Raw genomic sequence first — 22,393 nt, forward strand, 5'->3', positions numbered from 1 at the left:
TATATTTCTCTATCACCCCTTAATTTTATTTTTTTAGATATGATCACTTCCTGTTCAACTCACCCTGTGCTTTCTGGCTATATATATAGACAGTGTGTGTGTGTGTGTGTGTGTGTGTGTGTGTGTGTGTGTGTGTTGTGTGTGTGTGTGTGTGTCTGTGTCTGTGTCTGTGTGTCTGTGTGTGTGTATAATCCCTCCAACTACCCAAATACTGAGAAAAGTCTTAAGGATTACAAATATTATCTCTCCATATAGGAATGTGAACAGTTCAACTTTAGAAAGTCCTCTATACTTTCTCTTTCATGTTTACCTTTTCATGCTTCTCTTGATTCTTGTGTTTGAAAGTCAAATTTTCTATTCAGTTCTGGTCTTTTCATTAAGAATGCTTGAAAGTCATCTATATCATTGAATGACCATTTTTTTTCCCTCTGAAGTATTATATTCAGTTTTGCTGGGTAGGTGATTCTTGGTTTTAATCCCAGTTCCTTTGACTTCTGCAATATTATGTTCCAAGCCCTTTCATCTCTTAATGTAGAAGCTGCCAGATTCTGTGTTATCTGGATTGTATTTCCACAATACTTGAATTGTTTCTTTCTAGCTGGTGGCAATATTTTCTCCTTGACCTGGGAACTCTGGAATTTGGCTACAATATTCTTAGGAGTTTCTCTTTTCAGGTCTCTTTCAGGAGGTGATTGGTAGACTCTTTCAATATTTATTTTGCCCTCTGATTCTAGAATATCAGGGCAATTTTCCTTGATAATTTCATGACAGATAATGTCTAGGCTGTTTTTTTGATCATGGCTTTCAGGTAGTCCCATAATTTTTAAATTGTCTCTCCTGGATCTATTTCCCAGGTCAGTTATTTTTCCAATGAGATATTTCACTTTGTCTTCCAGTTTTTCATTCTTTTGGTTTTGTTTTATACTTTCTTGGTTTCTCATGAAGTCATTAGCTTCCATCTGCTCCCCTCCCACTCTTAGAAAAAGTCCTCTCACTGATCTCCGAAACTCTATTTGGAGCCTGTGGGCTGAGGGATCCAGGAACCTCTGCTACTGCAGGGGACCCTGCCACTGAGGCCTGTTCTGGTCCTGCTCCCCCAAGTGCCCCATGCCCAAGTCTGGGCTGTGCTCTGCCCTTCATCAGCTGTGACTGACATTTCCTATTGGCCCTTCAGAACACCACGGGTTGGCAATTTCTTTCACTCTTTCATTCTGTGGCTTCTACTACTCTAGAATTTGCTGAGTCATTTTTTACAGGTATTTTATGGGCTGTGGGGGAAGAGCTAGCATATATGTACCTTTCTAGTTCACCATTTTGGCTCTGTTCCCCCTCCACCCCCCAGAAAATATAAGGTTTTTTTATGTGAATCTTTACATAAGTACCATTGAATTCAGTACCACTGTAGACTCTAAGCTCAGTAAAATATCTGTTATATAGTAAGCATTTAATAAAGCTCCTTCTCTGTCTCTGTCTCTACCTTGGTCTCTCTTTGTCTTTGTGCCTCTCTCTCTATCTTTTCGTTTCTGCCGCTCTTTGTCTCTCAGAATTTGGGCAAATGTATGGGAAGACTGGATTTCACAAAAAAAAGGAAAAAAAATGTGAGTGTAGTGCCTTGGTCATAGTAGAGATAGTGAATATTTTTGATATGAGTATATTTAGGCCTTGTAACTAAAATTGCTAGCCATAAAAGTTATATAAGATGCTATCTCTCCACTCTCTTTCCAGGAGGTAGCTTTAGAGAAACTCTGCCTAGTAGCTTGAAATAATGGAGATTCTTTTATTTTTCCTCTTGGAGCCAGCAAATCATCTCAGATGTAATGCCAGGCAGTAATGTAAAGGAACAAATGGGGATGGTCAAATGGTCTCAAACCAAGTATTAATCAACTTAGAGTAACAAACACTTTAGTTTTATCAGGTCTAATGCTGACATCCTGGGTAAGATGGGCTGGGTAGGATGAAATGGAATCTCAGGGAGAGTACTAAATACTGTCTCTTTTGTAACTGGATGAGCTATTCTCATAGAACACACAGAAAAAGGATGATTAAAAACTTGGTACAGGCCAAGCCAAGATGGTGGAGTAGAAGCAGGGACCTGCTACAGCTCTCCCACCAAACCCTTTAAAAAACCTATAAAAATGACTAAACAAATTCCAGAGTAACAGAAGTCACAAAATGACAGATTGAAGCAAATTTCCAGCTGAAGACAATCTGAGAGGTTGATGGGTAGGGTCTATCACACCAGACTATCAGTGAAGCACAGTTCAGCGTTGGCCACATTGGCACAGACTGTGCAGGAGTAGGCCTTAGTAGACTGAATTGTTGGCAGCTGTTATGGATTCCTGCCTTTTCAACCCACAAATGCTAAAGACAGTTTCAAAGTTCAGTGGGAAGAGTCTCTCACCTGGTTGAGAGGGAAGCCTGGTCCAGCCCAAGCCCCAGTCCCAGCCTGGCTCTGGTTCTAGGGTGCCTGTGCCATTGCTGAAGTGGAGGGCTGTTTCTGGAGCCCTCCACTTAACAAAGCTCAAAAGTCAAATAACTGGCTTAGACAATGAGCAAACATGGGTAAAAGAAATAGACTATAGATTCTTAATTTCTCAATGAAGAGGTATTTTCTTACATTACTGGTGACAAGAAAGATCAAAACATACAACTAGAAGACAACTAAGGCAGGGCTCTTATGTCCAAAGCCTCTAAGAAAAATAGGAATTGGTCTCATGCTCTGGAAAAGCTCAGAAAGGATTTTGAAAATCAAGTCAAAAGTAGACAGGGCAGAGCCAAGATGGTGGAGTAGACGGACAGACTTGTAGAAGCTATCCCCCCACAATCCATAAATACCTGTAACAAATAACTAAACAAGTTTTAGAGTAGCAGAAGCCACAAAATGACAGAGTGGGGGAGATTTCCAGCCCAAGACAGCCTGGAAGGCTGACAGGAAAGGTCTACTGCACCAGGCTCCAGGTGGAGCAAAGCCCACGGAGCACAGCACAGCTTTACTCACAGTCTCAGACAGGACTGGAACAGACTTCAGGGTGTGGAATTCCAGGTAGCAGCTGCGGTTCTCAGATCACTCAACCCACAAACATCAAAGATAGTATCAAATGTCAGTGAGAAAGCTGTTTCACCTGGATGTGAAGGAAGCAGGGTCATGCTCTAACTCCAGCTCCAGGCAGCCCACGTGGTGGCACCATCCATTTTTGGAGGCCTCAGTCTAAAGACCCTGGGGAACTTGAGCCACTGATCTGGATCTCAGCCCTGAGTAGCCCTGGGGTGAGGAGGAGCACTGGCTGGTGGATATGGTGGAGGCTCTGGGGAGGGAATTCCACTTTCAGATCCTGGGCAGAAAAGATTATAGTTGCTCCCAGATTGTGGCCACCTTGATTGTGCCACCTTGGAGGAACTGAGAAATTACAGGTCTCTCGAGTATACCCTCCCCTTGACAAAGGACTCAAAACTCAAGTAACTGGCTGGGAAAATGCCCCCAAAAAGGGAAAACATAAGACTATAGAACAGGTACTGATGAGCAGATATTTTTTTCCATCTTTCTGGATGAGGTAGAACAATGCATAATATAAGAGGAAGACTGAAAAGTCAAGCCTACTGCATTCAAAACCTCCAAAACAAATATGCAATGGTTTTAGGCCATGGAAGAGCTCAAAAAAGATTTTGAAAATCAAGTAAGAGAGGTGGAGGAAAAGTTGGGAAGAGACGTGATAGGTATGCAAGAAAATCATGAAAACTGAGTCAACAGCTTACTAAAGGAGACCCCAAAAATGCTGAAGAAAATAGCACCTTTAAAAATAGGCTAACTCAAATGGCAAAAGAGGTTCAAATACCAATGAGGAGAAGAATGCTTTAAATAGCAGAATTAGTCAAATGGAAAAGGAGGTTCAAAAGCTCAATGAAGAAAATAGTTCTTTAAAAATTAGAATGGAGCAGATGAAAAGTAATGACATTATAAGAAATCAAGAAATTACAGAACAAAACCAAAAAAATGAAAAAAAATAGAAGATAATGTGAAATATCTCATTGGAAAACCAACTCATCTGGAAATAGATCCAGGAGATACAATTTAAAAATTATGGGACTACCTGAAAGCCACAATCAAAAAAAGAACCTAGACATCATCTTTCATGAAATTATCAAGGAAAACTGCCCTGCTATTCTAGAACCAGAAGGTAAAATAAATATTGATAGAATTCACCAATAACCTCCTGAAAGAGATTTAAAATGAAAAACTCCAAGGAATACTGTAGCCAAATTCCAGCGTTCTCAGATCAAGGAGAAAATATTGCACGTAGCCAGAAAGAAACAATTCGAGTACTGTGGAAATACAAACATGAAAACACAAGATCTAGCAGTTTCTACATTAAGGGATGAAAGGGCTTGGAATATAATATTCCAGAAATCAAAGGAATTGGGATTAAAACCAAGGATCACCTATCCAGTAAAACTGAGCATAATACTTCAGGGGGAAAAAATGGTCATTCATTGAAATAGAGGACTTTCAAGCATTCTTTATGAAAAGACCAGAACTGAATAGAAAATTTGAATTTCAAAAACAGGAATCAAGAGAAGCATGAAAAGGCAAGTAGGAAAGAGAAATCATAAGGGACTTAATAAAGTTGAACTGTTTACATTCCTACATGGAAAGAAAATATTTGTAACTCTTGAAATTTTTCTCAGTGTTGGGCACTTGGAGGGATTATACAAACATATATAGACAGAGGACACAGAATGAGTGGAGTAGGAAGGGATGATATTTAAAAGAATAAAATTAAGGTACAAGAGAAGAATAATTGAGAGTTGAAATGGAGAAATGGAATGAGGCAAATTATCTCTCATAAAAGAGGCAAGATAAAAACCTTTTCATTGGAGGAGAAAGGGGATGGTGAGAGGAAAAAATGAACCTTACTTTCATCACATTTGACTTAAAGATGGAACAACATACACACTCAATTTGGTATGAAAATCTATCCTATATTACAGGAAAGTAGGGACAAAGGGGAGAAGTGGGGTGGGGGGATGATAGTAGGGAGGGCAAATTGGAGGAGGGAGTAATTAGAAGCAAACACTATTGGGGAGGGACAAGGTTAAAAGACACAATAGAATAAATGGGGGGGCAGGAAAGGATGGAGGGAAATATTGTTAGTCTTTCACAACATGTCTATTATGGGAGTCTTTTTAAAAGCTACACATATATAGCTTATATTGAATTGCTTGCCTTCTCAGCATGGATGGGTGGGGAGGGATGAAGACAGAGAAGTTAGAACTCAAAGTTTTAGGAACCAATGTTGATAATTGTTTTACATGCAACTGGGGAATAAGAAATACAGTTAATGGGGTATAGAAATCTATCTTGCCCTACAAGAAATGAGAGAAGGTGGGGATAAGGGAAGGAAGGAGTGTGACAGAATGGAGGGAAAACTATTAGCATTATTGATCATATCAACATCAAAACTAACAGAAACCACATGATTATCTCAATAGATGCAGAAAAAGCTTTTGACAAAATATAACACTCATTCCTCTTGAAAACACTGGTGAGCATAGGAATAAATGAAAATTTCTGCAAAATAATAAGTAGTATCTACGTAATTCCTTCAGCAAGAATTATGTGCAATAGGGATAAGCTAGAAGCATTTCCAGTAAGATCAGAGATGAAACAAGGATGTCCATTATCACCAATATTATTCAGTATGGTTCCAGAAATGTTAGCTGTAGCAATAAGAGAAGAAAAAAGAAATTGAAGGAATTTGTATAGGCAAAGAAGAAACTAAGTTATCATTCTTTGCAGATGATATGATGATATACTTAGTGAACCCCAGAGAATTGGAAAAACCTACTTGAAATAATAAACAACTTTGGCAAAGTTGCAGGTTACAAAATAAACTCATACAAATCTGCATTTCTGTACATTACTAACAAAGCCCAACAGAAAGAGACAGAGAAATCCCATTTACAGCTAAGGTAGACAGTATAAAATATTTGGGAGTCTACCTGCCAAAGCAAACCCAGGGACTATATGAACACAATTACAAAATACTTTTCACACAAATAAAGTCAGATCTAAGTAAGTGGAAAAATATTAGTTGCTCTTGAACAGGGTGAGCCAACATAATAAAAATGAAAATTCTACCAAAATTAATTTGCTTATTCAGTGCTATACAAATCAAACTATCAGATAATTATTTTCTAGAGGTAGAAAAATAATATCAAAAGTCATGTGGAAGAAAAAAAAAGATTCAGAATATAAAGGGAACTAAGGTTAAAGAAATGCTGGGGAAGGTGGCCTAGCCCTATCAGATCTCAAATTGTATTATAAAGCAGCAATTATCAAAACCACTTAGTACTGGCTAAGAAACAGAGGTTTAGACCAGTGGAATAGGTTAGGTACTCTAGAAACAGCAGTCATGAATGTAGCAATCTACTATTTGATAAGCCCAAGGACCCCAGGTTCTTGGATAAGAAATCATTGTTTGACAAAATTGCTGGGAAAACTGGATAGCAGTATGGCAGAAACTGGGCATAGACCAATGCTGAACACTGTACACAAGGGTCCAAATGGGTACATGATCTAGCTATAAATATTGATAATATAAACAAATCAGTGGAGCAAGAAATAGTATATTTATCAGATTTATGGAGAATGGAGAAATTTTTGACTAACCAAGAGACAGAAAACATTATGAAGTGCAAAATGGGTAATTTTGATTATAAGAAATTGAAAAGTTTTTGTACAAACAAACCCAATGCAACCATAATTAGGAGGGAAGCAGAAAACTGGGAAAGAATTTTTCTAGTTAGTATCTGTGATAAAGGCCTCGTTTCTAAAATATATAGAGAACTGAGTCAAAAATACAATAATACAAGTCATTTCCCAACTGATAAATGGTCAAAGGATATGAACAGGCAGTTTTCAGAGTAAGAAATTAAAGCTATCTATAGTCATATGAAAAAGTGCTCTAAATCACTACTTATTAGAGACATGCAAATCAAAACAACTCTGAGATACCACATCACATCTATCAGATTGGCTAACATGACAAAAGAGGAAGATGATAAATTTTATAGAAGATGAAGGATGGTTGGATCACTAATTCATTGTTGATGGAGCTGTGAGCTAATCCAACCATTCTAGAAAGCAATTTGGAACTATGCCCAAAGGGCTACAAAAATGTACATACCTTTTGGCCCAGTATTATTTCTTCAAGGACTTTATCCCCAAGAGATCATAAAAATGCAAAAGGGTACCACATGTACAAAAATATTTATAGCAGCTCTCTTTGTGATGGCCAAAAAACTGGAAATCAAGGGGATGTACATCAATTGGGAAATGATTGGATAAATTTTGGTATACAAATGTAATGGAATACTATTGTGCTATAAGAAATGATTAACAAGAAGACTTCAGAGAGGCCTGGAAAAACTTATATGAACTGATGCTGAGTAAAAGGAGAAGAACCAGGATAATATTTGACACAGAACTTTGTACACAGTGTGTGAGGAATTTTTCTTGTAGACTTAGCACTTCATTGCAATGCAAGGATTTAAAAAAATTCCCAATGAACTCTTTTTTTTTTTTTTTTTTTTTCTTTTTTTTTTAATTTTTTTATTAATTTTTTTATTTTTTTTAATGTTTAACAATCACTGCCATACAATTGCGATTTTATCCCTCCCCACCCACCCCCCACTACCTCCCTCCCTCCCCACGACTGCATACAATTCTGTATAGATTCTACATATACTTTCCTATTGAGTATATTTTCACTATCGTCATGCTATGTAGTCAGACTAAGATAAATGAAAGAATCCGTATAACAAATCAGAACATGATACACAAACAGATACACATACACAAACATGATCTGCTACATTATGTGAGTGACTTCCATATTTCTCTCTCTGAGTGTGGAAGGCTTTTTGCCTTGAGGTCCTCCATTGGGATTTTTTTTTTTTTCAGAAGTTCTTGTGTTATTACAAAAATCTAAGTCTACCAGAAAAAACTCTCACACACTGTGGTTGTTGCTGTGCATAAAGTTCTCCTGGTTCTGCTCCTTTCACTCAGCATCAGGTCATATAAGTCCTTCCAGGCCTCTCTGAAGTCTTCTTGTTCATCATTTCTTATGGCACAATAGTACTCCATTACATTCATATACCATAATTTATTCAGCCATTCCCCAATTGATGGACATCCCCTTGACTTCCAGTTTTTGGCAACTACATAGAGTGCTGCTATAAATATTTTTGTACATGTGGGACCCTTTCCCATTTTTATGATCTCTTGGGGATATAGTCCTAGTAGCGATATTGCTGGGTCAAAGGGTATGCACATTTTTGTAGCCCTTTGGGCATAGTTCCAAATTGCTCTCCAGAATGGTTGGATGCGCTCACAGCTCCACCAACAATGAATTAGTGTTCCAACTCTCCCACATCCTCTCCAGCATTTATCATTTTCTTGTTCTGTCATGTTTGCCAATCTTATAGGTGTGATGTGGTACCTCAGAGTTGTTTTGATTTGCATCTCTCTAACCAATAGTGATTTAGAGCATTTTTTCATATGATTATAGATAGCTTTAATTTCTTCCTCTGAAAATTGCCTGTTCATATCCTTTGACCATTTATCAATTGGGGAATGACTTGTATGATTATACATTTGGGTCAGTTCTCTATATATTCTAGAAATGAGGCCTTTATCCCCAAGCTTAGCTGTAAAAATTTTTTCCCAATTTACTACATCCCTCCGGATTTTGGTTGCATTGGGTTTGGTTGTGCAAAAACTTCTCAGTTTAATGTACTCAAAGTTATCCATTTTGCATTTCATAATGCATTCTATCTCTTCTTTAGTAAAGAATTCTTCCCTTCTCCATAGATCTGATAAATACACTATTCCTTGCTTCTCCAGTTTATTCATGGTATCAATCTTTATACCTAAATCATGTACCCATTTGGACTTTATTCTTGTGTACGGTGTCAGGTATGGGTCTATGCCTAATTTCCGCCACACTGTTATCCAGTTTTCCCAGCAATTTTTGTCAAACAATGAGTTCTTATCCCAGAAGCTGGGGTCCTTGGGTTTATCAAACAGAAGGTTGCTATATTCCTTGCCTACTGCATCTTGAGTGCCAAGTCTATTCCACTTGTCTACCTCTCTGTTTCTTAGCCAATACCAAGTGGTTTTGATAATTGCTGCTTTATAGTACAGTTTAAGGTCTGGTAGCGCTAGGCCACCTTCCCAAGCATTTCTTTTCATTAGTCCCTTTGATATTCTGGACCTTTTGTTTTTCCAAATGAATTTTGATATTATTTTATCCAGCTCTAGAAAGTAATTGTCTGATAGTTTAATTGGTATGGCACTAAATAAGTATATTAATTTGGGTAGAATTGTCATTTTTATTATATTAGCACGGCCTACCCATGAGCAACTAATGTTTTTCCACTTACTTAAATCTGAGTTTATTTGTGCAAAAAGTGTCTTGTAATTGTGTTCATATAGTCCCTGGGTTTGTTTTGGCAGGTAGACTCCTAAGTATTTTATACTGTCTACCCTAACTTTAAATGGGATTTCTCTTTCTATCTCTTGCTGTTGAACTTTGTTGCTAATATATAGGAATGCAGAAGATTTGTGTGGGTTTATTTTGTACCCTGCAACTTTGCCAAAGTTGTTTATTAATTCAAGTAATTTTTTACTTGAATCTCTGGGATTCTCTAGGTAAATCATCATATCATCTGCAAAAAGTGATAACTTAGTTTCTTCTTTGGCTATTCTAATTCCTTGAATATCTTTATCTTGTCTAATTGCTACAGCTAACATTTCTAGTACCATATTGAATAATAGTGGTGATAATGGACAACCTTGTTTCACCCCTGATCTTATTGGGAATGCATCTAGCTTATCCCCATTGCATATAATGCTTGCTGAAGGTTTTAGATAGATACTGCTTATTATTTTATGGAAAGTTCCCTTTATTCCTACGTTCTCCAATGTTTTTAGTAGGAATGGATGTTGTATTTTGTCAAAAGCTTTTTCTGCATCTATTGAGATAATCATGTGGTTTTTGTTAGCTTTGTTGTTGATGTGGTCGATAATGCTAATAGTTTTCCTAATATTGAACCAGCCCTGTAGTCCTGGTATGAATCCTACCTGATCATAATGTATTAATCTCATGATTAGATGCTGTATTCGTTTTGCTAAAATCTTATTTAAAATTTTTGCATCTATATTCATTAGGGAAATTGGTCTATAATTTTCTTTCTCTGTTTTGTCTCTTCCTGGTTTGGATATCAAAACCATATTTGTATCATAGAAAGAATTTGGGAGGACTCCTTCTTCCCCAATTTTCAAGAATAGTGTATGTAGTATTGGAATTAACTGTTCTTTAAATGTTTGATAGAATTCACTTGTGAATCCATCTGGCCCTGGAGATTTTTTCCTAGGGAGTTCATTGATGGCTTGTTCAATTTCTTTTTCTGAGATGGGGTTGTTTAAGTATTCAACTTCCTCTTCTGTTAATCTGGGCAATTTGTATTTTTTAAAATATTCATCCATCTCGTTTAGATTATCGAATTTGTGGGCATAAAGTTGGGCAAAGTAGTTTCTAATTATTGTTTTAATTTCCTCCTCATTGGAGGTGAGTTCACCCCTTTCATTTTTAATGTTAGTAATTTGGTTTTCTTCTTTCTTTTTTTTGATCAGATTAACCAAAGGCTTATCAATTTTATTAGTTTTTTCATAAAACCAACTATTGGTTTTATTTATTAATTCAATAGTTTTCTTTATTTCAATTTTATTAATCTCTCCTTTGGTTTTCAGTATTTCTAATTTGGTATTTACTTGGGGATTTTCAATTTGTTCTTTTTCTAGCTTTTTCAACTGCAAGCCTAAGTCATTGATCTCCTCTTTCTCTATTTTATTTATGTAAGCATTCAGAGATATAAAACTTCCCCTAATAACTGCTTTTGCAGTGTCCCATAAGTTTTGGTACGTTGTCTCACTATTGTCATTCTCTTGAATGAAGTTGTTGATTGTTTCTATGATTTCTTCTTTAACCCAATCCTTCTTTAGAATTAGATTATTTAGTTTCCAATTGATTTTTGGTTTCTCTTTCCATGGCCTTTTATTACATGTAATTTTTAATGCATTATGATCTGAAAAGGATGCATTGATTATCTCTACCTTTCTGCACTGGATTGTGAGATTTTTATGTCCTAGTACATGGTCAATTTTTGTAAATGTTCCATGTACCGCTGAGAAAAAGGTATATTCCTTTCTATTCCCATTTAATTTTCTCCAAAGATCTATCATATCTACCTTATCCAGAGTTTTATTTACCTCCTTAACCTCTTTCTTGTTTATTTTAAGGTTGGATTTATCTAGTTCAGAGAGGGGGAGGTTGAGGTCCCCCACTAGTATAGTTTTGCTATCAATTTCTTCCTTCAACTCCCCCAACCTCTCCTCTAAGAATCTGGATGCTATACCACTTGGAGCATACATGTTTAGTAATGATATTGCTTCATTGTCTATGGTGCCTTTTAGTAGGATATAGTTTCCATCCTTATCCCTTTTGATTAGATCTATTTCTGCTTTTGCTTTGTCTGAGATTAGGATTGCTACTCCTGCCTTTCTTACATGAGCTGAAGCACAATATATTCTGCTCCATCCTTTGACCTTTATCCTATGTGTATCCCCCCGTTTCAAATGTGTTTCTTGTAAGCAGCATATTGTTGGATTATGGCTTTTAATCCATTCTGCTATCCGTCTCTGTTTTATGGGAGAGTTCATCCCATTCACATTCACAGTTATGATTACAATCTGTGTATTTCCCTCCACCCTCTTTCCCACCATTTGTGCTTTTAACTCTCCCGTCTCCCTTCCCCTCCTCAATAGTATTCACTTTTCTCCCCCTCCTCCTGCAGCCTTCCCCTCCTTCTTTTAACCCCCCTCCCTTTTAGTCCCCTTTACTCTTATTGCTTCTTTCCTCCCTTTTAGCCACCCTCCCCTTTCTTCCCCCTTCCCCTCCTACTACCTATAGAGCTAGTTAGGATTATCTGCTTAAGGTTATTGTTCCCTCCTTTGAACAAATCAGATGAGAGTACCTCTCAAACAATGCTCATCTCCCTCCCCTCCTTCCCTCTACTATGGTTTTGTACTTCTTCCTGTGATATAATTTGCCATTTTCTGCTTCCCCCTTTCCACACCTCCTATTACATTCCCTTCTCATACTTAAATCATATTTTTGCCATGACATCATTTACTTTATGCCCGTTCCCTCTACATATATCCCTTTTATCATAATAGCTGCACAGTTCTCAAGATTAACAGGTATCATCTTCCCTTATAGGGAGGTAAACAGATTGCCCTAATTGAGTTGCAAGTTTTTGTTTTTGTTTTTTCCCCTCTGTTTACCTTTTTATGATTCTCTGGAGACCTGCATTTGAAGATCAAATTGTCTATTGAGTTCTGGTGTTTTGGTCAGGAAGCTCTGGAAATCCCTTATTTCGTTGAATGACTTTCTCCTTGCCTGAAATGTTATGCTGAACTTTGCTGGGTAGTTGATCCTCGGTTGGAGTCCCAACTCCTTTGCCTTACGGAATATTGGGTTCCAATTCTTTCGATCTTTTAATGTAGAAGCTGCAAGGTCCTGTGTGATCCTGACTGTGTGACCTTGATATTTAAATTGTTTCTTTCTGGCTGCTTGTAGTATTTTCTCCTTCACTTGATAGCTCTGGAATTTGGCAACTATATTTCTTGGGGTTTTGAGTTTGGGATCCCTTTCCGGTGGGGAACGGTGGATTCTTTCGATGACTATTTTGCCCTCTGAGTCTAGTACTTCTGGGCAGTTTTCCTTGATGATTTCCTGGAAGATATTGTCCAGACTCTTTTCTTCATCATGGGTTTCTGGCAGGCCAATAATTCTTAGATTTTCTCTCCTGGATCTATTTTCCAGGTCAGTTGTTTTTCCAATTAAATATTTTAGATTTTCTTCCATCTTTTCATTCTTTAGATTTTGTTTGACTGACTCTTGTTGCCTCATTGAGTCATTAGTTTCTACTTGCCCAATTCTAATCTTGATCGTATTGTTTTCTTCAGTTAGCTTTCGCATCTCCTTTTCCATCTGGCCAATTTTTCCCTTTAAGGAGCTATTTTCTCCATTTAATTTTTGTACTTCTTTTTCCATTCGACCAATTTTCCCAGTTAGGTTTTGGGTTTCCTTTTCCATCTGATCAATTTTCCCTATTAGGTTTTGAGTTTCCTTTTCCATTTGATTAACTCTTCCTTTTAGGGAATTATTCTCTCCATTTAATTTTTGAACTTCCTTTTCCATTTCTTCAATTTTCTTTTTCAGATTGATGTTCTCATCAGTGAATTCTTTTTTTATGGTTTTAAAATCATTGGCCAGTTTTTCTTTTATATCCTTCTTCAGACGTTCCAGGTAATCTAGTTGTGCTTGCGAGAAATTCATAGTCCCATCTGAGGTTTCAGATGGAAGTACAGTCTCAGCTCTGACCTCTTTGGTGTTTGTGTTTTGGTCCTTATCCCCATAGAAAGATTCTATGGTTTTTTCACTTTTCGTCTGCTTTTTCCGATTCATGATGTTGGCTGAGTGTTGTAGCTTTTGGTTCTTTCAGTCAGAAGATACAGATCTTTTAAGTTGAGTTGATGTTTGTCTAGGCTAAAAGCAGGCTTTTTTTTTTGTTGTTGTTGTTGTTTCCCAGATCAACCCTGGGTTTAGCTTGATAGGTGTGTGGGAGGTGTGGTCTGGTCTCAGGCTATCTCCTCAGCTGGCCTGAGGCAAAGGCAAGGTCCAGGGGGATGGTGATCCCAGCTTCCCTTTTGTCTTCCCTTTTCCCCTGGAGGGCTGGGGCACGCCTAGAGGCTAATGCGTGTTCCCGCCCCTCCGGGGCTCGTCTCCCGGGCTGAGGCTTGCTTGGGTCTCAGTGCGAATTTTTCTCTGCCCTGGGTTGTCTGTCCCTCCAGACAGCCTCCACCACGGTAGGAAGAGTCCCCCTTTGCCACCTCTCCAGCCTCTGGTGTTACGAGACCACTCGCCCCTTTCTGCTGCTCCCACTGATCCAGGATCAATCTGGGGAAGAATTTTATGGTTCCCTCACGGTCATGGGGGGGGGGGAGGGGAGAGCACTTACTGATCACTCCGGCATCCCAGCTTCTGGATGTTCAAGTAGTGACCCACTGAAGTCCCGTCTTTAGGCTGAAGATTTCAAAGGCTGTTGCGCTGATATCGTTGGCTCGGCCTGGCTTATCTCCTGCTCCGCTGGTCTCGCCCGCCACTCTCGGGCCCCTCGGGTCGCCTCCGCCCTGCCGCGCCGACCGCGCTGCGCTGTGCGCCGGGCTCTTACCCCCGCGGAACAGATCCCTCCCGTGGACCTTCCAGTCCAGCCTGGGCTCCGAATCTGTCAAAGTCCGTCTCCCACTGGATTCTACACCTCCAAGGTCTGGTCAGACTCTCCCCCCAGAGATATCCAAAGGAGTTTTTCCAGGAGCTTAGGTGAGTCGTTGCTTTCACTCCGCCATCTTGGCTCCGCCCCCCCAATGAACTCTTGAGGCAAAATGTCTTTCACATCCAGAGAACGAATTACAGAATTCACTTGCAGAGTGGAACAAACCATTTTCTTTTATATTATATTTTGTTTTGTTAAATAGCACTGAATACCAGACAGATTTTATATTTTGTTCTGGAGGAAATAGGGAGCTACTAGAATCTGTCACATAATGAGGATAACATGGTCAGACTGCTCATTAGGGAAGAGTCCCTCAAGGTCGGCACCTCATCCCACCAGTGATTGTGAGTTGGCCTTCCAATTCATTGGAAATAAAAATAGCAAACTACTCCAAGTATCTTTGGCAAGAAAGGTCCATGGATAGTATGATATATGGGATTATGAAGAGGAGGATATGACTGAAAGATGAACAACAATAATTAGAATAGGACTTTAGGATGATCACTTTGATAGCCAGTTGAAGAATGGCCTGAATTTGGGAGAAATTGAATACAAAGAGAACAACCAGCAAGCTATTGCAACAATAGAGAAGAGAAGGGAAGGGAAGGGAAGGGAAGGGAAGGGAAGGGAAGGGAAGGGAAGGGAAGGGAAGGAAAGGGAAGGGGAGGGAAGGGAAGGGAAGGGGAGGGAAGGGAAGGGAAGGGGAAGGGAAGGGAAAGGAAGGGAAGGGGAGGGAAGGGAAGGTAAGGGTAAAGGAAGGGAAGGGAAGGGGAGGGAAGGGAAGGGAAGGGAAGGGGAGGGGAGGGAAGGGAAGGGAAGGGGAGGGGAGGGAAGGGAAGGGAAGGGAAGGGAAGGGAAGGGAAGGGAAGGGAAGGGAAGGGAAGGGAAGGGAAGGGAAGGGAAGGGAAAGGGAGGGAAGGGAAGGGGAGGAGAGGGGAGGGGAGAGGAGGGGAGAGGAGGAGGGGAGAGGAGGAGAGAAGAGAAGAGGGGAGAGGAGGAGAGAAGAGAGGAGGGGAGAGGAAGGGAGAGGAGGGGAAGGGAGAAGACAGCTCATATTTGATCTTTTGGAAAAGAAGAATTGATAGGACTTGGCAAGAGATTGTATATGTTTGGTAGACAGTCCACATTTTCAATGGAATGGGGAGGAGGTGTATTCTTCTTTTCCTTCTTTTAGTCCAAACTTGAATTTTTCAATTTCACAACATTAATGTTTGATTATTGTGTGACCATTCTTTAAATTAACATTGTTTTAGTCATTGTGTATATTGTTTCCTTGCTTCTTACTTCCTTTTACTTATGCTCCTCTAAGTGTTCCCATAATTCTCTTTATTCATCATCATTTTTTTCTTACAGCACAGTAACATTCTATTATATTAATATACTACAATTTTGTTGCCAAGTTCAACTTTTTATAGAAAGTAAGTATTAGAGGCTTAGGTAACCCACTACATAATGGACATGATTAAAAATCCCTGGAGTTCCTGAGAAATAACATAAGACCTTTTCTCCCATTCTGAGAGCAACTGTGAAGAAAACATCTTTTTTACTGACAAAATAGACCTGAGGTTACCAAGGCATTCCCTTCATTGTGACAACTACTTAAGATTGTAGAAAGAAGAGATAGACAACTCACTCTCATCTTTCTCCTGCCCTGCCTTCTGAATGCTGGTTCATCAACCTATCATCTTTATTTGGATTATTTACCTCTCCCTAGCCTCTCCCTATATGTAATGCACACAGTCACTGTTTTCACTCAAGCAAGGTCACCATAGATCCCATTTCCTTGTATCTCTTTATGGACAGAGGTGCACTTCTCACATAAGGGAAAAAAGCAGCAATATCACTATTCCTTTTCCAGTTAATGAATAGGAAACATTTTTTTAAAAGTCCCCAGGATATATGAAGCAAACCAGCATATCATGATATCTAAAGCACCCAATAAATGAGATCACGTAAAAGCAGATCTCTCCATCCACCCATCTATCAATCAAAAATCAATACAATATAATAAGTATTGCAAATACTTATTTATAATAAGTAAATGAAGCACTTACTATATGCTATGCATTGTGCTAAGTGCTGAGGACACTAAAAGTTAAAAGATAGTTCCTGCCATCAAGGAACTCACAACAAGGAGACAAGCAAATGTGTATACACACACATACATATATATGCATGTATATGTACACACATATACATACATACATACATACCCATGTGCTCATATAGGAAAAAATATGTGAAGTAGTCAACAGAGGGAAGACATTAAAATTACAAGGAGTTGGTAAAGGCTTCCTACAGAAAATGATATTTTAGTTAGGATTTAGCCAGAGGAGCCAATAGTCAGAGATGAGGGAGGTATCCTACCATGAGGAAGTGTCTTCTCTGACACCTGAAATGACTGGCATTGTTCTAAGAAGGAAACATAAAAGAAAAGAGGAATCCATGCGATAAATCTTACAAGTAAGGGCAGAAAATTCCTATTAGGTAGAGCCTAGAATGGATATGGTGCAAAATTTGATGGTATGTAGACTATGGAGAGAGAAACCAGATGATTATTGAAGTCATGAATCAGAAAATGAGGGTCTAAATTATGCAGAAGGAGAAGATGAAAAATTAAGACATTGAGACAAATGCTTTAGGGACAGGGGTGGAAAAAATAAATGAAAAAAACCTAACAAATAGAACTGGTTGAAAGGGAGGAGAGGAAAGGGAAACCAATTTGACTGAGAGGGGAAATGGATTTTATGTAAACACATACTTATGTACTTATACATATATATAGCAATAGTTATACAAACATACACTCACATACAAACACAGATAAAACTAGGAGAAGGGAACTAGTAACATCCTAAGGAAAAAGAATAACAAATGAAAATAGGAGATGGAGGGGAAGGGCCAATGCAAAGAGGGCTACCTTTTAAAAAGATGAAAATAATGTAACTGAGGGAACATAATAATGCATTTACAGCAGTTGGGGGGAAGCATAATTAAAAACAAATTACAGACAGAGGAAAATCTAAATCTTATAACATTAAATATGAATGGATTAAATAATACAATAAAATGGAAAAGTGTGAAAGATTAGATGAAAAAGACAAAACCTTGCAATCTGTTGCTTATAAGAAACATATTTTAAATACAGGCATAAACAAAATGAAACTGAAGAGATAGAGAAAAAACCAATAAAACTTCACTTTACATCAAATGAATGTCCAATAAAAAAGCCCATAGCGCAGTACCTGTAACATAGCAAGCAATTAATGAATCTTGATTAATTACTATCATGCTATCAGACAAAGAAAGTATTAAAAATAAAAAGGACAAATAAGAAAGCTTTCTTATGTTGAAAAGAAACATAGACACAAAATAATATCAGTAAGAAACATATGCTCGAAATGATTTCACTTTGAAATAAATAAAGAAATCTCATCTTTGAGAAAATATAAACAGTTTCACAATAGAGACATGAGACTAATATGCCACTACAAGTTTTAGAAAAGTCTAGAAGAAAACAAGGAAAGGGGAAAACATGGAATGGAAGAAATTTTCTGAGAAAGTTGAGTTAAAAGACATGATATCTTGCAGAGAGGACAGTAAAAGATCATATACACATGTGTGTACGTGTATGTATATATGCTTGTGAGTATGAGTATGTATGTGCATGTAAATATGTATATACGGAGGTATGAGTATGTGGATATGTATGTGTATATATATACAAATATGTATTTATTTGCCCATGTATATATGTAGATGCATGTGTAAACGTAAATATACATATGAATGCATATATATATACATGCATTCATACATATATATATACATGCATTCATACATATCTATATTGATATCAATGCCTATGTCTATTGATCTATCTGTCTAAAATTCCTCTGCACCACATGGAGCTTTTACAAAAATTGACAATGTACCAGGGCACGGAGATATTGTGAACAAATGTAATAAGGTGGAAATAATCAGTATATTCTTTTAATCAAGAGCACAATGCAATAAGAATAAAAAAATTAGTTCAGGAACCACAAAAGAAATATACAGAATAAAATCTAGACTCAACAATGATACCTTAAATGATGAAGATGCAAAGAATAACTTACAGAAAAAGTTAATAACCATCCAACAAAAAGTTATAATAATGAAAAAAAATGAGAAAATTTCTGGGAAGCTAGTAAAGCAGTCCTTGTGTGGAAAACAATAATTTTACAATAATGAATTGACAAAATACAAAAAGACAAAATTAATGAACTGAATAAACATTTTTTTTTAAAAAATAGAAAACCAACAAATAAAGAAATCTAAAATAAGCACAAATGAGGAAATTTTAAAAATTACAGAGGAAATATATTAATTGAAAGCAAAAAGTATGTAAATGTCAAATAAAACTAAAAGTTGTTTCTTAGAAAAGAGTAATAAAATTATGGAATATAATTACGCTACTTTGACTGAAAAGAAAAAAAATGCAGAAAATCAAATCAATAAAATAGCAAGTGAGCAAGGTGAAATCACAATAAAACTGGAATAAATGAAAAAAATGATCAAAACATTATATTCTAACAGAACTAATTAAACACACAAAAACACCACAGCTTGAAAAATATAAAGTACGCAAAATATTGAAAAAAAATAAGATCTTAAGTATCCCAATCTCTGAAATGAAAATGAAAAGAGATCTAACTATAAAGAAACTAAAAACACAATACTCTTGTACCTAATGAATTCACAGGATAGTTTTATCAAAAGTTTAAATATCAATTTGTACTTATAGTTCATAAGTTCTCAAAAATTGAGAAAGTGCCTTATCAGAATTCTCTTGTTAGGCAAATTTGTCAAACCAAAACCAGAGAAAGGTAAAACACAAAAAGAAACGTTTAGGCCAGTATTGTTAATGAATGTTGATTCAAAATTTTAATCTGAATTCTGTCAAACATTACAACAATTTTTCTATTATGATCAAGTGGAATTTAAAGCACTGATACAAGGACAGCTCAATATTTGGCAAACAATCAGCATAATCACATTAAAAATGGAAACATCCCAAACCAATAGAGGCAGAAAAGGCCTTTGACAAATTATCATACTCTTTTTATGATAAAAAACCTAGAAATTATAGGCACAGAGAATCTCATAAAAGTCTATCTAAAACTAAAAACGAGCATCACATTCAATAAGGATTCATTTGATCATTTCAGTAAATACAGGAATGGAAAAAGGATGCCCATTCTTCCCACTATTATTTGATAGAAATGCTAGCAATAGCAGCAGCAGAAGAGAAAAGAATAAAGACTAATAAACAGGACATAAAACTATTCCTGCTTGTTGATGACATGATGGTTTACTTTGAATACCCCATAGAATCAATACAGATATTAATTGGGAAAATTAATAGCTTCAACAAAGTTTCAGACTGTAAAACAAATCCTCAAAAATCAGCAGCATTTCTGTATAAAAATAACAAAATACAAGAAACAATACTATAAAGGTAATTCATTTCAGATAACTACAAAATGCATAAAATATCTGGGGATTAAGCTCCCAAAGCACAGAAAAGATTTTTATATACACAATTTTAAAGTGGTCATTAAAGCAAGATAGAACAGTCTAAATAGTTGCAGGCATATTAAGTGCTCGTGGTTAGAGTGTAGCAACAATAAAAATTACAATATTACCAAAATTCATTACATAATTAACACTATATAAATAAAATTACTGAGGGGATACTTTACAAAACTCAGTACGAAAATAACAAAATTTATTTTAAATAAAAGATCTGGAATACCACAATGAAAATAAGTAAGGATGAAAGGGGAATAACACTTACAAATATCAAGTTAGGTTATGAAACAATGTCAACAGACCATTTGGTACTGGTTAAAGAACAGAGAGATAAATCAACATAACTGATGAGACAAAGAAGATTTAAGAATAATACATAAAACTCACTAACAATAGTAGATGAAGTGTCAAACATAGCTGCCTAGGGAAAAAACTCCCTATTTGATTTTAAAAAAAGCTGCTGAGAAACCTGAAAAGAAGTCTGGCAGAAATTAGGCTTAGACTAACACCTTACATCACACTCCATAATACATTCTAAATGGAAAGGTGACCTTAATATAAAAGATCATAATATTAAAAATTAGAAGAAAAACATATCATATTTTTCTCACTGCTGTAAGTGAGATATATATTCTTACTGAAAAAAGAGATAAAGGTAATCACAGGAGACAAAATCAGTAATTCTTGTTACTTGAAATTGAAAAGCTTCTGAATAGACATATAGGACAAGAACGGAAGTGATTGAACTGAAAAATTGTATTATATTTCTCTGAAAAAAGGTTGGTGTTCAATAAATATATCCACATGTGTGTACATATGCACACACATACATAATAATACATAAACACACATGTATGTTCACATACATGCGCACATGTGCATGCACACATATGCATATACACACATGTACACTTACATATACATGCACACATACATACGTATGTTCCATTCCTTAATAGATAAATGGTCAAAGGATATGAACAAACACAAAAAAATTACAAAATATTCACTAACACATGAAAAAATGCCCCAAACTATTCATGAGACATACAAATCTAAACAACCTTGTACCCTGAAAATTGAAAACAAAAAAGGAAAAATGACAAGAATTAATCTTGGAGGAGTTGTGGAAAGATAAGCATATTAAGTCATTATTGATAGAGCTTTGACATAACCCAGTCAACTTGGAAAGCATTATAACTATGCAAATAAAGTGACGAAAATATAATAATCTTTGAACCAGAGAATCCATTATTGGGCTTATACCACAAAGAAATCACAGAAAAACAATAAAAAAATTCTCACACACTCCAAAATATCAAAATGGCACTTTTTTGTGATCACTAAGAATTTCAAACAAAGTAGATGACCATCAATTGAAAAATAATTAACTAAATTGTGTCACATTAATGTAGGAAACCCTACTGTGCTATGAGAAGTGATTTGTGTAGTGAATATAGAAAAAAAAACATGGAAAGAACTTTATGAACTAATGCAGAATGAAGCAAGCAAAGCTAAGAAAATAATATGCAAAGTAACAACAAAAATGTAAATGGAAAGAACACATCAAAAAAATAATGAAACCAAATATAAAGATCAATTAATGCTTTAATGAAGAGATATGAAGTGGAAGGCTAATAGGTGTTCCCTATTGCTTATTTTTTTTCAGATTTTTACAATGAATTGATAAATTCTTCTGACATTTTTTCTTTCTTAAAAAAATAATTTTTTCCCATTGCTTGGTTCTCAAATGAGTTAGGGGAGAAACATATGAAATGATATGATGAGGCAAAAAGCAGAAAACAGCAATAAAAATTTATTTTTAAAAATTCATTACCAAAAATTAGTCTAGACGTCAAATTTCAGGAAATATGAAGAGAAGTCTATCAAGTCTTAAAATCAAAGAACAAAGTGGAAATATAAAAAAAATACTGGTTACCTTCTGACAGGAAAAAAAAAATAACAAAATGAAAACTCTTAAGAACATTATAGCCAAAATCCAAAATGTCCAGGCCAAATAAAAATACTTCAGTCAAAAAGAAACAATTCAAGTGCTAAGAAGTTGGAATCACAAATTATTTAGCAGTTCCAACTCTACAGGAGCAGAAAGATTGGAATACAATGTTCCACAAAGTAAAGATATCATTGTAAAACCAAGAATGAAATTCTTACAAAAACTAAGTATAATCCTACAAAAGGAAAATGAATAGTCAATGAAACAGAGGTACTGCATTCGTTCTTGATGAAAGACACTGGACTGGTATAGAAACTTAGCAATGACTATACAGGAGAGAAGAGAAATTTTAAAAGGTAAGTATGAAAAAACAATCATAAAGGAACCTAATAAAAAACTGTTTACATT

This window comes from Notamacropus eugenii, chromosome 1 (assembly GCF_028372415.1).
Source record: "Notamacropus eugenii isolate mMacEug1 chromosome 1, mMacEug1.pri_v2, whole genome shotgun sequence".
Lineage (NCBI taxonomy): Eukaryota > Metazoa > Chordata > Mammalia > Diprotodontia > Macropodidae > Notamacropus > Notamacropus eugenii.